At 34.1% G+C, this 17,836-nt stretch overlaps 2 long non-coding RNA genes across 3 annotated transcripts; both read left to right on the forward strand.

Annotated features, from left to right (window-relative positions):
- The first annotated feature begins 1,092 nt into the window (after window positions 1-1,092).
- LOC105192629 (uncharacterized) lies at window positions 1,093-4,102 on the forward strand. 2 transcript variants are annotated; one of them, XR_850551.2, is made up of 6 exons: window positions 1,093-1,376; window positions 1,809-2,010; window positions 2,698-2,827; window positions 2,898-3,170; window positions 3,786-3,902; window positions 4,039-4,102. It is a non-coding gene; the product is annotated as an uncharacterized LOC105192629 (long non-coding RNA). The 2 variants fall into 2 exon arrangements; XR_003112732.1 differs by lacking the exon at window positions 4,039-4,102 and having other exon boundaries at window positions 3,786-4,005.
- Window positions 4,103-14,151: 10,049 nt separating this feature from the next.
- LOC112588264 (uncharacterized) lies at window positions 14,152-16,832 on the forward strand. Its single transcript, XR_003112730.1, has 3 exons — window positions 14,152-14,344; window positions 16,512-16,635; window positions 16,776-16,832. It is a non-coding gene; the product is annotated as an uncharacterized LOC112588264 (long non-coding RNA).
- The last annotated feature ends 1,004 nt before the right edge of the window (window positions 16,833-17,836 follow it).

The following is a 17,836-nucleotide window of genomic DNA, read 5'->3' on the forward strand; positions in this document are numbered from 1 at the left end:
GTTGAGCCAATTCTTTGAATGTTTGAGCAGAGTTTTCTTCCAGTAGAGCTTGCAATTGTTTATCCTCGAATATTTTGATTGACCTGGCCGTTGTTTGTCGTAAATGTCACAATCACTATTTTTGAATCGTCGAAATCAATATCTACATACTGTTTCCGATGAGAGCAGATTCACCATAAATTTTCGTAAGCAATCAATGAGCTTCAGCTGCATTTTTTTTTTAAATCAAAGTAATATAGAAATACATATCGGAAAAACAATTTATCGCGTTCCATTTTTTCCATAATCCGGTTATAGAAAAGCACTTGTGTAAACAAAAGATAGCGTCTAATGACTGAATGTTAATAGAAAATGTTCACACTTCACAATGACATAAGAGACATTTGTCTCTACCATGTCTATGGTCTCTACCCACAGGATACCGACAGCATATGCCACGAAAAAGCCGCGTGAATAGCGGCTTTCAATGTAACCTTCTAATATTTTAATTAAAATAAATGACTTACTTAATATATTACAGAAAGGAATGTGCACTAACAAGTTATAAAAGTTGTCATTCCGAAAATAATTAATCTTTAAGAAGGAATATTAATCCGTCGGTTCTCCTGAAAATAAAAGTATCCTATGCTTTTTAAAACATGATTAGCATTCCGTCTTTCTCCGTCTTTCTTTTCACGTTTGTATTTTCAAAGTTTATTTTCCAGTCTGAGAATAATAATTCTTGTAATCAAATATTTTATCTTCAAACGTTATGTTATAATCGTATCCTACTAATTTAAAACTATTCGCTATTACAATTCAACTTTATTCGCTATTACAATTTCATTAATCCTTGCTACTTAGCGATCACGTTAACCCATTTATGCCGAATAACATCGCCGTAAATTTTTGCTTTTCGCCGTAGAATCATATGCGATTGCGTAGGGGAAAAACGCATATCGGCTTCGCAGAATCCCCTCGCGGCACACGATACGATACGCACTATCATCAATATAAGTTATAAAAATGTATACAATGTTATCATCATCGACAAACTCACCGCATCAAAGTCAATATCCGATAGTAAGTTGTGCTGTCCCTGTCTACCTCTTATACCCGACCAGTAATAGGAAAACTACTTATTTTTATAACTAAAAACTAAGCTTCCTATAACACTTTGCAAGAGAGAAAATTATTTTAGAATTTGTTCACAAACGTGTGTGTGTGTGTGTGCACATGCACGATGCAACGATGTCCCTGCGAGGTTAACATCACACGGGTGTCATAGAGATGATGTCATAAAAACACAACATTTATAATAAATTCGATTTCGCACATCTCTATGAGTTTTGTGTAACTTTATTGTGATCATTGTGACTTTCATGCTATGTAAATAGGTATGTGTCTTTACGAAAACTTTGAGAAATATGTTGGATATTTGAGAGATATATTTGATATATAGTTATTGACAAAATTGAAAAAGTTTTATATAACGGAATATTCATTCAGAATTATTATTTTTTCAGAAACTAGAATTTTTCGTAAACATAGAAAAAAGATTGAGATCCTCTTAATGAATGTAACGCTTAATGAAAACACGCGCGAAAATAGAAATGAAAAATAGGAGTAAGAAAAATTTCAACTATCTTCTGCATATCAATACATGTTTGGTTAGAAATAAAAAAATAAAACACGGTAGCTCTTTCGTAAGAATTTCCCAAGGTCGTGATCGTGTAACTCAACAGAATTAAATATTTTAGTGTTTGTTTTAATTGGACAATATTCACTTGAGATTTGCATTAATAAAATGGGTAACAATCTATTGTTAGTGATACCATGGATGGACCACTAGATGTCAGGAAATCCTCAAGACTCAAACAACAAACAGCAGAAGCCAGTGTTTGCTCCGACCAGTCGGTAGACTGATGTGCGACTAGCTCTTGAAGTCTGGATTGAATTTTGTTATCTTCAACGAATATAATTGAGCTTAGAAGACTGAACAAAATTGACCAACATTGCACATAATATAAGGTAAGATTCATAAGTTCTTTTGTATAAACGTAAACAAGATAACAAATCCTGAAAATTTTAGAAAAGTTTGATTATAAAGTGCCGATTCATCTCAATATGTATATATAAAATTTCCTCTTTAATATAAGATATTAAAGGTTCTTTTAAATTTGATATATGAATTTATTTTCTAAGAATTTTATTCCTTACAAGATATCAAATCTTTGGTATCTTATAAAGATTTTTCTTTTTATATTATATTCCTAAAAAACGATAAGTATTATATAAAAATCTTTACATCAATTTCATAAACAAATTATTCTATGTCGCGTATTCTAAGTGTCAAATCCTTAATGTTCGATAAATATTTCATCTCTTATGAGAAACTATATATTTTTGATATTTCAAAGAACTTTCTTTGATCATTTATTCGCGACGTTGCTGACACTTTGCTTGTAAAATTCTCGAAAGACAGTATTATCACAAAAATCATTATGTATGACACATCGAATATCAACGCATAACATTAAATAAATTAGCCGTTAAATAAATTACATGCTGGCTTGCATACATATATGACACAATAATTATGATATCAAATATACATTGATGTGAAATGTGTTATAGTTAATATAATGGAAATATATGTCAGTACATATAATTATTGATAAAACTGAAAAACTTCTATATAATACATTATTTTTTTAGAAACTGTATTTCGAAAAAAGGAAAAGAATGAAATCCTCTTATTGAATAAAACGCACGAAAATAGAAGTGAGAAAAATTTCGACTATCTTCTACATATGAATATATGTTCGGTTAAAAAAAAATGAAAGAGGTAGCTTTCGTAAGAATTTCCCCAAGGTTGTAACTCAACAGAATTAAACATTTTAATACTTTATGATTAGCTTCAATTGGACGAGATTCATTCGATATTTGCACGAATAAAAGGAGCAAGAGTTTATTGCTAGTGATACCATGGATGGACCACTAGATTTTAAGAAATCCTTACGACTAAACAACAAACAGCAGAAGCCAGTGTTTGTTCTGATCAGTCGGCCACAGACTGATATGCAACTAACTCTTGATGTTTGAACTGAATTTTGTTATCTGCAACAAATATAATTATAAACTCAGAAGACTGAACAAAATATTAAGACCAACACTGTATATAATATTAGGTAAGATTCATAAATTCTTTTACGTAAATTTAAACAAGGTAACAAGTCCTTAAAGTTTTAGGAAAGTTTGATTATGAAGCGCCGATTCATCTCAATGTGTGTGAAATTTTCTCTTTCATATAAGACATCAAGTTCTTTTAATTTGGAATTCTTGATATTTTAAAAAACTCTTTAATCACCAGTTTGTGATGTTGTTAACGTTTCGCTTGTAAAATTTTCATAAGACAGTATTATCACAAAAATCATTACATACACATATGAAATATTAATGCACAGCATTAAATAAATTAGCAATTAAATAAATTAGATGCTAGCTTGCATACATATATGACATTATATGGTATCAAGTATATATCGATGTTAAATGTGTCAAGGGTAATATCATGGAAGTATGTGTCAGTACAACATTTTAAGTGTAGGAAGTTTAAATTGAGTGGCAAGCGGTCAGCGATGTGATCTTTTGATTTACCGAACATATTTAAATGTAAAATATGAATAATTTCTATTGTGTCGTGCTACTCTTCGCTTGTAGTAGTTTATTTTGTAGAATACAAACGATAGCAAAAGTGTCAGTAATATGCGTCATGCTTGCTAAATATGTGTGTGGTTCCGTAGGAACAGACAAGGTGTTGCTGAACAATGCAGCAGGGAATATTGAAGCTCCACTTTTCCACAATTTCAACGGATACGTTAACAAATGTTATCTGATACTTCTGTATAAGTGATAAAAAGGTAATAAGTAATCGTTCATTCTACTCAACCTGCATTCGATAATGTCTCGACTCCCGCCCATAAAATTTTCTTTAATAGAAATTATACTCTATCATTCACAATATATTACAGCACGTTTCATTTTTCCTTTTCCCAGATATTGTCAACTTCAATAGCTAGCAATATAAGGACATAAGATATCCAAATATCATGCTTTATCACATAGAATGCTAAGGATAGTTCTTAAAAATTAAAAATTACGTATCAAAATACTATATATATAACAAGATTGCAAAAGAAGACACAATGAAGGTAATAAATATTCCAAATCTAATACGAACAAATCTGTGGAATTATGGATATTGCTTGGAGCAAATAGAGAATATCGTTGAGAAAGAACATAACGCCCAGCTGAATACTGCCGATCGTGCTTACATAGAAGACCAATATGTCAAGTACTGCTTGGAGTACTGGATGGAGGAGATCGATAGTTTTCTAAATGAACATCCAGCTGACAGCCACTTAATAGAGAAACTTATTGCTTTGAATAATATCAAACATTTTGTTGAAACCCCGTCACCGTTTAATGAGTTGAATTATTACCAGCTTCTGATGGAACACAAAAATCTTATTGAACAACACAAAAAAGAAATCTTGATGAGACGTTTTAAAGAGAAATGCCTGGAGCTCTCGGTGGCACACAGTAACATCGTAACCAAGGAGATTGACTTTCTTCAGGCATTGCTTGAATTTTTAGCTATGTTCGAAAAGTGCGATGGATATCCAGACATGATGAAGTTACAACAGTTATATGAGCCTGACATACCAAGCGATAAATTCTTTCAATCAATTATGGACCTTGATATCGCCGATTATGATATAAAGCTTAAGCAATTGCAATTCGCGACGCAGTCATTAATAGGACAAAAACATATTGCTTTGATGGATAAATATCAAGAAATTATCGGAGCATACTTTAAACCGATAATATTTGAAAAATTGACGACTGATAATCGAGTCGTTATTGAAATAATAGGTGGAAATTTTTACCTAAGTGGTATCATCAATGATATCAATTCCATTTTGCTACATGACTCTTATATAGAAGAAGTTCGTTTTATATGCTCTGGCATCATGTATGTCAATGAAAATCTAGAAAATAGCACATGGCATGGGAAAAACATCGTGGTGTATGCTAAAACGATTGTAATTTGCGACAAATGTAAATGGGATATTTCCGGAAAGTCCGCAGACGCCACAACAATTGCCAAAGCGAAAACCGACAACGACGGCGTAGGTGTAGACGGAGAACATGGAAAATGTGGAGAAAGCGGCGGAAATGTCTTCATTCATGCAGATAATATGTTACATCCGCAGATGCTGGAGATTTGGTCCAATGGTGGAAATGGTAGCGACGGTCAAAGTGGCGGAGACGGTAAAAACGGGAGAGACGGAACCGGAATTTTTCATGTAGATTTCATTAGTAAATTCCCAACCAGTGGGAAACTTGTTGGTAAATCCTTGATTAAAAACTTGAGGACCATAGTACGTAATATACGTTCTTTGGGACAAATAAGAGTGTCGTGGCTAAATGGTAATAATTGTTCAGTAGAAGATATAATAAAATACAAAAAAAGATGCAATACATACCTAGAGGCTGTAACTGAAGACGGTCAAGAAATTTATTTTTCTTCTTCGTTCGGCGGCCAAACTTTCGTGTTATGTAAAGGCTCTGCGGGTCGTCCTGGAGGACGTGGCGGTGCGGCAGGATTAGGTGGGCAAGGAGGATACCCCGGTGCAGTAATTAGTAGCGACAATGGTATTGTCGTAGTTTCCAATTCGGGCAAGAATGGCGAGAATGGCATAGAAGGTAAACACGGCACCCACGGGAAAAATGGCTGGGACATGTCTTTTATCGACTGGGCATTCTGGATGGACGGATCATATTACGGTATAAATCACAACAGGAAACTCAAGTTGAATTATTATAGCCGCAGTGCTTCAGATCGAATATACGTTCCTTATCGTGCCAATAATTCCAATCATAAGTACGCAAAAATATCGGAGACCAGCATCCCAAAACCTGCAAGCACGACGTTCATAGAAAAGGATACATCAACGCGCTCAGGGCGTCAAATTCAAGCCGAGAGAAAGAAGAATATTTCGCAAAAACGTATCTTCATGCTATACTCACAATATATGGTCGAGACAAACATCAGTTTGTATCAGGATATCCAGATATATATGCGACATGCTGAGGAACACGCTTTTGAGAAAATTATAAAAAACAGAGAGGGACATATGAAGGAAATATCGAAGGTAATTGTTACGCATGCAAAACCATCTGCGCCAAAAAATGCAACAGTATTCAACACAATTTCTACCATTTCCTTCACTGAGCCTCAACAATCGCGTGAGAAGCCTGTGGAAGATTTGCTAAAAGATTTGCGACATGCTTCAGTAAATAAGTGGTTTGAATTAAAAAATGAGCAACTCGATTATTCTCACTTTAATTATTTGTTTGAATTTTACGGACGATTGAAAGAGAAACACGCACAAAAAAAGACAGGAAACACGAACGACAGTACATATGATATTCAAATGCAATTGCAGTTGAAAAATATTGAACAGCTCTTGATTAAAAAGTATCGTTTAGCTGTTCTACAACAAATCGCATTACAAATAGCCGGATATGAGTGCATTGCTAACAACAAATTTGAATTAACACCAAAGAATGCGATAAAGTATTTTCGAATGATCGAACGTAATCCGCATATTAACCTAGGTCTGCACAAAGAGTTAGGCAATTTACACCAGTATTTCTTCGAGGATAATGAGACGCAACGCAACATGATCTCAAAATTTTGTACAGCAGAAAACGTGAGCGAGTATCACGAGGCTTTCAAGTTCTCCATTGCGTCCTTTGTGATGGACGAGGGTGAAAAAGAGGAAGCCCACCCAAATGTGAGGAAGTATTACGAAGAATACGGCAAGTTCGTCGGCGAACAAGAGATGAAATTTTACAAAGAATCGAAGCCCGACGCAGGCTCTTGCAACGAAGTGATAGTTCAGCTCCTCCAAAGTTTAAATAACAGAATTGTGGAAAACAAATTAAAGGAGGATGTGGAGAAGAACAAACAACTGAAGGAACTTTACGGGCGATTTACTAAGATGTTCAGTCAACGTTTCGATTGGGAAGACTGTATGAAAGATCCGAAGATACTTGAGGAATACGTGCAACATATACAATTGCACGGTCCATTGTCGCCAAGTTATCGAGAATTGTTAGCGCATATATTCAACATTAATATCTGCATATATATCATGGATCAAAACAATCAGATCTGTTTGTTGGACGTACACAATCCGCAATCTACAGATGTTATATACCTCTTGTACACGAACAAGAACTACACACTACTGAATATCAATGAGAACTTCCTCCGACTGGACATGGAGCGTAACGGCAGAGCTAATATGTACGCGAAAATTATTGCAGAAGTGGAGTCGATGGAATATAAGGCAGACCTCAATAAGTACATGAAGGAAGGATTGTTTCTTCTCAGAAACAAAGAGTATTCCAGCGCAGTTTTCACTACCGAAACAGAAATCGAGAAACTGGATATATACGATATAATACGACACTTTTCCTCTTTGGAAGAGAGACAGAAATTACGATTCATGCTGGACAATATATCATCCAAATTTGGACAACGTGAGATCATTCTCGCTATAGCTAAGGTTTTCTCATGCAATGGTAGACACATTACCTACAACGAACTCTATTGTTTGGTAAACGCAGTACTGAATTTCGCCATCGAGAATCGTACTGACCTAAATATATTTAGCTGGATAATCATGGCATATCCTCAGCAACAATGGTTAAACGAAATTATACTGTTGAAGCTTGAGAATCACTTTCAAATATTACTGGATGAGATACACAAATGGAGGTGGTACTTGGCGAATATTCATGAGAAGGAAACCCTGTTACTATTGAGCTTCAAATTGGAGCAGAGCAAATCGAACATGACCGCCTTCTCGACGGAATGTATAGGAAACATCTTGTATTTGTTGAGTAATATTTCAGAATGCGTGCTTGGACTCCATGCGCTGGAATTATCTGAGTGGCCATACGCGATCAAGGAGAATTATTGGGCATCTAAACTACCCACATTAATTGAATGGGAGGACAAAGAATTGCAGAGAGCCTCTTACTTGTTATCTTTGAAGAACGGCGTCGACACTTCTCTCGTGGACGAATGCATGGACCTTCTTATGTAGTAAGGTGCACGCATTGCAGTCGCATAAGAACATGAATGTAACAAGCGAGGTGCCGTCCTCTTTTAAAAAAAATCTATTTCGAAGGGTCTCATGGTTTTCTCCAAATCCTGTTGAGTTTTTACAACGGAGGATGGAATTTGTCCAAAGATGTTCTCATCACACTCAACGAATGCCAGATTAACGAATGGACAATTCTGATGAGAAAAGGTATTTCCTGCTAACGGAGAAAATCGCACCGTACCGTAACAACAAATTGATCGATTTGATCAGAGACAATGGCGACACTTCCGAACATATTGAACAATTTGAATGAGATGAGAGACACCATTCAAGCTATAAAATAAGTGATGATAGCGACGAGAGAAGAAAGGATCAAAGAGGAAATCTTTGAACACAAATCCAACATAGAGTTTTCTAAAAAAGGGAGTGATGAATTGCAGTACGTACATAATTACGTGGCTGGTTTGCTCAGTTTAATAGATAACACCATAAATATGAAGAAGAATTTCAGGCTGTGCGACACATAGAAACTTGCTTTTGGCGTTACTCAGAAATGAATGCATCACACTGATGAAAGTAACCACGGAGAAGGATAAGGCGCTGATTATTGCGGCATTAGCGATCTTGAAGGCACTCTGCGATCAAAAAGTCGACATCATCACCAACATCGATGTGGAAAAACGGAAAATGGTGTACTCATGTAAGAATGTCGTTTACAGAGAGCTGTCCGACTTCCAGCTCGACTATTTGCTGAATCGATTCTACGGGAAGAACATTCCGTAGCTTCGAGAACGTCATCAGACGAAGTGGACAGTATGCTGCTCGACAAGCTGTAACAATATGTTGTACTTATCCCACGACTGACCGTATCTGAACAAGCTCGAGTCCGTTTATATGTATATCTGGCACTTGGTTAATAGGTCATGAGATAAAAGGAATTTCTCTGCAGATCTTCGACAGTAAGGTAGGTGACCAGACAGGTTGTCTTGTATAATACGGCTCGTTGTCGAAGAAGAATATCAAATGTCACGAGCGACAGCTCCAACAATTGTCTATATGAGACGCTCTGCCAGTACATATCTTGCTTAGATAATATGCTAGCGGAAATGTTCAGAAAAGAGGTAGCGAAAGAAATCGAAACTAGCCTCGGTATATGAGGTCGTATGTCGTCATGGATGGCATCAATGGGATGGGAGTTAGACTAACCGCTAGTAAGAAAACCAGAAACCGAAGCGTCTCAAGAGAGAAATCCATGGCGCAAGATAAAGAAGACACAAAAGATTGGATACAGAACAGTATATACGATGTGGTGGATCTCACCGTAAATAAAATATTGGGCAACAAGAAGTTATAGGAACAACATACAAAAGTTGTGAACGCAGCATCTCAAAAATGCTGCGACTTTGTCGGAAAATACAAGGATGCGAAAAGGAGACCCATTACTCTCAGACTGGAGGATTTCAATCCCACTCTATACGACACAATATATGTTGATGCCCCGTACGAGGGTGAAATAGGTTTCTTCCCAATCCAAATTGAAGCCGAGTTGAAAGTAGTCGTACCCGAAACGGTGAAACAAACGGAAACAATCAAGTTGAAGATTAATATCGACAATCCTTGCATTAGCGCAGTGAAGCATGGACCGAAGGTTCCTCATGTCGGCTATAGCATAATGGATGCGGCGATTTGCCATTAAAAGCACGTGGACATATATTGATAAATAAAGAGGCCAACGAGTTCCTTCCACATCAAAACAGTAATAATATTGATGTGACAAGTTTACTTGCTGGAAAAACAATCTCCGATTATCAGCAAATTTCTATCTTAAAGATATTCGCAGGACCGACAGATTACGAGAAAGTCCTCGCGCAATACGATATACTGAATTTCAACCATTCAAGAATGAGAGATAAAAAATTGGTCACAAACCACCACATTTTACCAAGCGTCTTGATTTATTTATTCACGCAGAAAGGAACTTTCTGAATTAGAATGAACCGAAGAGATATTATATTAAAGTACTTCCAAGGCAGAGCAGGAAATGATGATAATGATGTCGAAATGACGTCAAAGTGATAAAAAACTCATTTTTCATCATGATTCAATGTTTTTCTTTTTATTTTGATGTCATTATAATTTTCTGTTGCTTCTATTCTGTTGGTTCTATTTGGGTTGTTGTTTTTTTTTTATTGACGTTCCTGACCTTGACATGTAATGTTTGATCATATCTTGATATAATTTTAATGTGTGATACAATGAGATTCATTTTAATATTCTCTTCAAGATTATCAATGATCTTAATCGATACATATGTATACCGATATATATATATAATAGTTTTCATATATATACTCTTTATTACTCTTATATCTATGTCAAATATAAAGATTAACTATATATGTTGTATTTTATATTAAATTTATATGAATGTATATTTTAAAATATACGTGTGAGATCTCGTATTTTCTAGTTAGTTTATATATATCTTTTATCATTGAAACGCCTGCAACAAGATTTTATGTGTTGACGGTCGTTAAGACCAGTGTTCGGCTATAATTATTAAAATAGGGAGTAAGGAGTGTTTGAGTCCACATATGAAATAGAAGTGTCGATGGCGACGAACACGATGTATGAAAGCACTGTCGACACTTTCTGCCAAATCGTTTAATCCATCAGCCAAACAATAAGTTTATTTATGTAGAATATTAGGAATATATATATCTTTATTTGAGTACAATGTCGGTGTTATATTTAATTGTTAATACATTATTATTTAATACGTTATAAATTCTCAGTGCTTGATTAGAGAGTCACAGTTGTGAGATATTTCTTTACAATTCGGTGTCTGGAATAAAAATCTTACAGCTGTTAAAAGAAACATATCTTACATACTTTTCCTCTATCTACATATTCCATTATCTTGATTTAACAGATGCTTTCTCTTGTTTAAGAAGCTTCTCAGGAAGTCCAATCGAACATATGTGTATTGTAAAGTTTCGAGCCTAACAATGAAGCACTTATATTTTTGTGCAAAATCGATTTTATTGTTCAATATAGTCTTCTTTTAGCTCGATACACTTCGTTCGTCTCTTTTCTAGTCCTTTCATTTCATCAGCAAAGTAGGTTAAGATAAGTCCTGCAAAATATTTGTTTACGGAGGTTCAATCACTTACTCATTGGTCACGAATTTTTTCCTCCCAACCCTTTCTTCATATCGGGGACCATTGAGAAATAAGGAAAAATTGCAGGGTACTAAATCAGAAGACTAGAGGGAGGAGGAATCAATTTGTAACGTAATGTATGTAGTTCGGTTATGACGATTGCAGATGTGAACACTGATGCATTGTCCTAAAGAAAAGTATAACTTTTCCTTTTTCAAATTCGGTCGTTTCTTTGCGATTTTTTTCTTCAAACGTTCTAATGATAATGCATAATGCGTCAGTGATAATATTTCCTTTCTGAAGATAATCAATTATCAATATGCCAAGGCTATCCCAAAAACAGTCGCTATAATATTTCGGGCTGAATGAAATATCTTGGCTCTCTTTGGAACAGGTTTGCCTGGTGAAGTTCACTGTTTTGACTGTTTCTTGTCTTCAGGTATGTAGTAGTGAATCCATGTTTCGTCAACAGATACGAATCGACGCAAGAAATCCTGTGTATCTCTCTTAAACCGGTCTAAACACTCCTTTGAAATGTGTCGAATGTGTTTTTGGTCCAACATCAGTAAACATAGCTCTCATCACGCAATCAGCTTTCTCATACCAAAATCTTTATGTAATATTTTGAATATACGTTTAGAAGCCTGCGGCAGGTTTACAGGACGTTAAAAAAAAAGAATTCAAAACTTTAAGGATAGATCGTCGCAAAATGGAGAAAAAAAATATTAATAAACATATTCATCGAAAATAAATATTGTCGGAATTATAAATAAATATTTATTTTAATTAAAGTAAATAACTTAATATATTACGAAAAGAAATGGACGCTAACAAGATGTGAATCTCAAAATAAATCTTTAAGAAGGAATATTAAATCGTCGGTTCTCCTGAAAAATAAGAATATCTTATGCTTTTTAAAATATGATTATTCCTTCGTGTGTTTTTCATGTTTTGTACTTTCAGAGTTTATTTTTTATTTCAAAATAATAAATCGCATAATCAAATATTTTGTCCTCAAACGTTATGTTATAATCGTATCCTACTAATTTAAAACCATTCGCTAATACAATTCAACTTCATTTGCAATTACCATTTCATTAATCCTTACCATTTAACAATCACATTAACCTATTTATCCCGAATAACATTGCCGTAAATTATCACTTTTCGCTGTGCAATCATACGCGTTTGCATAGAGGAAAAACGAATGTCGGTTTCGCAAAATCTCTTCGCGGCATTCCATGCGATATACATGATCATTAATAGAAGTTATAAAGACGTGTACAATGTTATCATCGTCGATAAGCTTATTCCATCACAGTCAACATGCGCCAGTGAATTGTGCCGTCTCTGGCTACCTTTTATATCCGACCTATAATAACCTCCGAATATCGCCGAATAGTCGATAATTCCTCGAAAAGCTATCATCCTTACCCTTACAAACATGAGTCGATAAATTAACATTGTCGAAATTATGAACAAATATTTATTTTAATTAAAATAAGTGATTTACTTAATATATTATGCAGAGGAATGCCCGCTAACAAGTTGTAAAAGCTGTCATTCTCAAAATAAATAATCTTTAAAAAAAAATATTAATCAGTCGGTTCTCTTGAAAATAAGAATATCTTATATTTTTTAAATCATGATTATTACTCCGTCTTTTTCCGTCTTCCTTTTCATATTTGTATTTTCGAAGTTTATTTTTCAGTCTGAGAATATGAATTCGCGTAATTAAATATTTTGTCCTCAAACGTTATATTATAATCGTACTAATTTACTACCTACTAATTTAAAACCACTCGCTAATATAATTCAACTTCATATGCTATTTCATTAATCCTTGCTACTTAGCGATTAACCCATTTATCTAATAATAATAATAATAATTCTGCTTTTCGAATAATTTTGAATAATTTCGCTTTTCACTATGCAATTATACGCATTTGCGTAGAGGAGAAACACATATCGGCTTCACAGAATCCGCGGCACTCAATACGATACACACTATCATTAATATAAGTTATGAAAATGTATACAATGTTATCATTGTCGATAAGCTCATCGCATGAAAGTCAATATCCGACAATGAATTGTGCCGTCCCTGCCTATCTCTTATACCCTTTTTGTAATAAAAAAAACTACTTATTTTTATAACTAAAAACCTAAGCTTTGTATAACATTTTGCAAGAGGAAAGATCGTCTTAGAATTAGTTCAGAAACGTGTGTGTGTGTGTGTGTATGTGTGCACATATATGCCGCAATGATGTCTCTGCGAGGCTAATGTTACACGAGTGTCATAGGAATGATATTATAAAGACACAACATTTATAACAAAGTATATTCGATTTCGCACATCTCTATGATTTTGGTGTGACTTCATTGTGACCATTGTCACTTTCGTGTTATGTGAGTAGCTATGTATCTTTACGAAATCTTTGAGAAATATATTGGATATTTGAGAGATAGTTATTGACAAAACTGAAAAATTTTTATATAACAAAATATATTATTTTTGTAGAAACTGTAATTTTTCGAAAATATAGAAGAAAAGGATGAGATTCTCTTAAGGATAAAATAACGCACAGAGATAGGAATGAGAAAAATTTAAACTATTCTCTGCACATATATGTTTGGTTAAAGATAAAAATGGAAAACCTGTAGCTTTCGTAAGAATTTCCCAAGATCATGATCATGTAACTCAACAGAATTAAACATTTTAGTGTCTTATAATTAGTTTTAATTGGACAATATTCACTTAGGATTCACACGAATAAAAAGGGTAACAATCTATTATTAAACAGTCTATCGTTGATACGATGGATGGACCACTAGATGTCAGGAAATCCTGAAGACTCAAACAGCAGAAGCCAGTGTTTGCTTGGATCAGTCGGTCGTAGACTGATGCGCGACTCTCTTGAAGTCTGGATTGGATTTTGTTATCTTCAACAAATACAATTATATATAAGTTTAGAAGACTGAACAAAATATTAAGACCAACACTGCACATAATATAAGGTAAGATTCATAAGTTCTTTTAAATTTAAACAAATTATAAACTGTAAATTTGAACAAGAACTTACTGACTTTTGGAAATTTCAAAATCATCAAATTAACAAACGTCAGGGCACTATTGTAACAATATATTCTTAAGACCAAATACAGCAAAAAGGTCTAGTACCACTTTTTCTTTCGAAATAATTAGCGAGATATCGTAAGTTAAATATTAAAAAAGTTATCAAGTTTTCTTTAAATATCTCAAAAAATATTAGGTAAATAAAAAATGTTTCAGACAAAAGTTGTTCAAATTAATTGGTAGAAAAAGGCGGTGTAATAAAAAATTGGGGTTTCCATTTAAGAAAAGTAATGATCAGTGAATATCTCGAAAGTACCATTTGTAAAGAGAATGATGTGGTTGTTTTATGTCCCTCTTGAAATCATACAACTTTTGTCCGAAACATTTTTTTCTAAAATGTTGGCTTGGCTTCCGAGATATTTCGCTCTGTTCCGTTACTTTTTCTTCACCTATATATACATATATATTAAGTCATTAAATATAAAATGTCTGATTTCGAATCAAAAGTTTGGTTTATTATATCTCACATTAGAAATAGTATAATTAATCAAAGTATGCGCCTAAACTATCGATACAGTTTTACCATCTTAACGGTAGCTTATTTGACAGCAGCGAAGAAGTCTGAACAGAGGGTGACAATGAAATCGCGTTTTCCACAGTTTATTGAGAATTTAATATTTTTCTTTGCAAAAAGTGGTCCAATGTCTGGAAGAAGTGATAATCAGTTGATGCAAGGTCTGGTGAATACGGTGGATGACAGAAAGTTTCCAAGTCCAGCTCCTGTAGTTTGAGCAACATTGTTTGTGCGACATGTGGTCGAGTGTTGTCTTGCAAAAGGATTGGCCTGTCTCTATTGACCAAGCATCCTCATCATTTCGTCCACTTGGTTACAGTAAACATCCACTTTCTTTCGTGAATATTTGATTTCGGATTGTGCTTCGGCATTTCATCTATATCCAACCATTGTGCCGAACGCTTGCGATTATCGAAAAGAATCCATTTTTCATTACACGTAACAATATAATGTAAAAATGGTTTTTGAGACGATTTTCCTTCTGACACTCGTTTAATTCATGTGAAACCCATCTATCTAGCTTCTTTACCTTACCGATTTGTTTCAAATGATCCAATTATTGTTGAACCTTGCTGCTGATTTACGCGTAGTTTGAGATGTATGTATTCGATTCCACTACAGCTTTCAGTTCATCATTATCCATTTTGGCATCGGATCGCCCATGTGGCTTATTTTCAAGATTAAAATCGCCGGAACAAAACTTCTCAAACCATCAACGTGCTGTGCGTTCAATAGCCACATCTTTACCAAACACTTTGTTGATATTTCGAGTTGTCTGCGTTGCATTGATTCCACGACAGAACTCATATTTGAAAATAACACAAACTTTTGACTTATTCACGGTTACACAAAAATTGCTGTAAGAAAAGACAACTCGAAAGATAATCACAAACCAAAATATGCGTTTGAAAAAGTGATGATGTATCTTCACAACATAAAAAAATCAAGAACTGTAAAAATAAAATATCAGAGATATCCACTATCGAAATTAATATTTAAGGAAATCAGATATTTCATACTTAACGACCTAATATATATGACATAATAATTATGGTATCAAGTATACATCGACATGAAATATGTCATGGTTAATATCATGGAATCATGTGTCAGTACTTAACATTTTAAATGCAGGAAGTTTAAACTGAGCGGCGAAGTCTGCAATGTGATTTTTCGATTTATCGAATATTATTTCCGCATGCTTTATACTTAAGAATAAATTTGGTTGATTGAAATCGATTACATGGATCCGTGAACATGACATTTGGTATCATTTCCACACTATTAAATATCAAATATCTATCACTAATCATATTGAGCCGATATACGATAATTCGTCAGATGATTTCGACCGCCACTCGCAAATTCGTGACGTACGTGACGTCACACGCAAAGAAATTAATCGCGTATCAGATGCCGGTGAACGTCATCGGTCTGCTCTTCGCTTGTAGTAATATTTTTCATGGAATACAGCGATAGCAGAAGTATCAATAGTATGCGTCATGCTTGCTAAATATATGTGTGGTTCTGTGTAGGAACAGATAAGGTGTTGCCGAGCAATGCAGCAGAGACTATTGGAACTCCACTTTTTCACAATTTCAACGGATGTGCGGATGTGACTTATCTGATATTTCTATATAAATGATAAAAAGGCAGTAGGTAATAAATCATTCTACTCAACTTGCATTCGATAATGCCTTAATTTTTTCTCATAAAAATTTTCTTTAATACAAATTAATACAAATTATATTCTATCATTCATAATATATCACACCGCGTTTCATTTTTCTTTTCTCTAGGCGTCGCAAAGTTTAATAGCTAGCAATATAGGGACAAGAAATATCTAAATATCACGCTTTATTATATAAAATTATTACTGACAATAGTTCTCAAAAATTAAAAATTACGTATCAAGATATTACATATAGCAAGATTGCAAAAGAAGTTACAATGAAAGTAACAGATATACCAAATCTAATACGAACAAATCTAAGGAATTATGGATATTACTTGGAGCAAATAAAGAATATCGTTGAGAAAGAACATAACGTCCAGCTGAATACTGTCGATCATGCTTACATAGAAGACAAATATGTCAAATATTGCTTGGAGTACTGGATGGAGGAGATCGATAATTTTCTAAATGAACATTCAGCTGACAACCACTTAATAGAGAAACTCATTGCTTTGAACAACATAAAACATTTTGTTGAAATTCCGCCTCCGTTTAATGAGTTGAATTATTATAAACTTTTGATGGAACACAAAGATCTTATTGAACAACACAAAGAAGAAACCTTGATGAGACGTTTTAAAGAAAAATGCTTGAAGCTCTCAGTGGTACACAGTAACATCGTAACCAAGGAGATTGACTTTCTGAAGACATTGCTTGAATTTTTAGCTATGTTCGAAAAGTGTGACAAATATCCGGACATGATGAAGTTAGAACATTTGTATGAACCTGACATTTCAAGCGATAAATTTTTCCAAATAATTATGAACCTTGATATCACCGATTATGATATAAAGCTTAAGCAATTGCAATACGCGGCGCAGTCATTGATGGGACAAAAACATATTGCTTTGATGGATAAATATCAAGAAATTATCGGGGCATACTTTAAACCGGTAACATTAGAAAAGCTGACAATTGATAATCGAGTTGTTATTGAAATAATAGGTGGAAATTTTTATCTAAGTGATATCACCAATGATGTAAATTCTCTTTTGTTATATGACTCTTATGTAGAAGAGGTTCGTTTTATATGTTCTGGCATTATGTATGTCAATGAAAATCTGGAGAATAGCATGTGGCATGGGAAAAATATCGTGATGTATGCTAAAGCGATTGTAATTTGCC

Source organism: Harpegnathos saltator, unplaced genomic scaffold, assembly GCF_003227715.2.
Source record: "Harpegnathos saltator strain DR-91 unplaced genomic scaffold, Hsal_v8.6 scaffold180, whole genome shotgun sequence".
Lineage (NCBI taxonomy): Eukaryota > Metazoa > Arthropoda > Insecta > Hymenoptera > Formicidae > Harpegnathos > Harpegnathos saltator.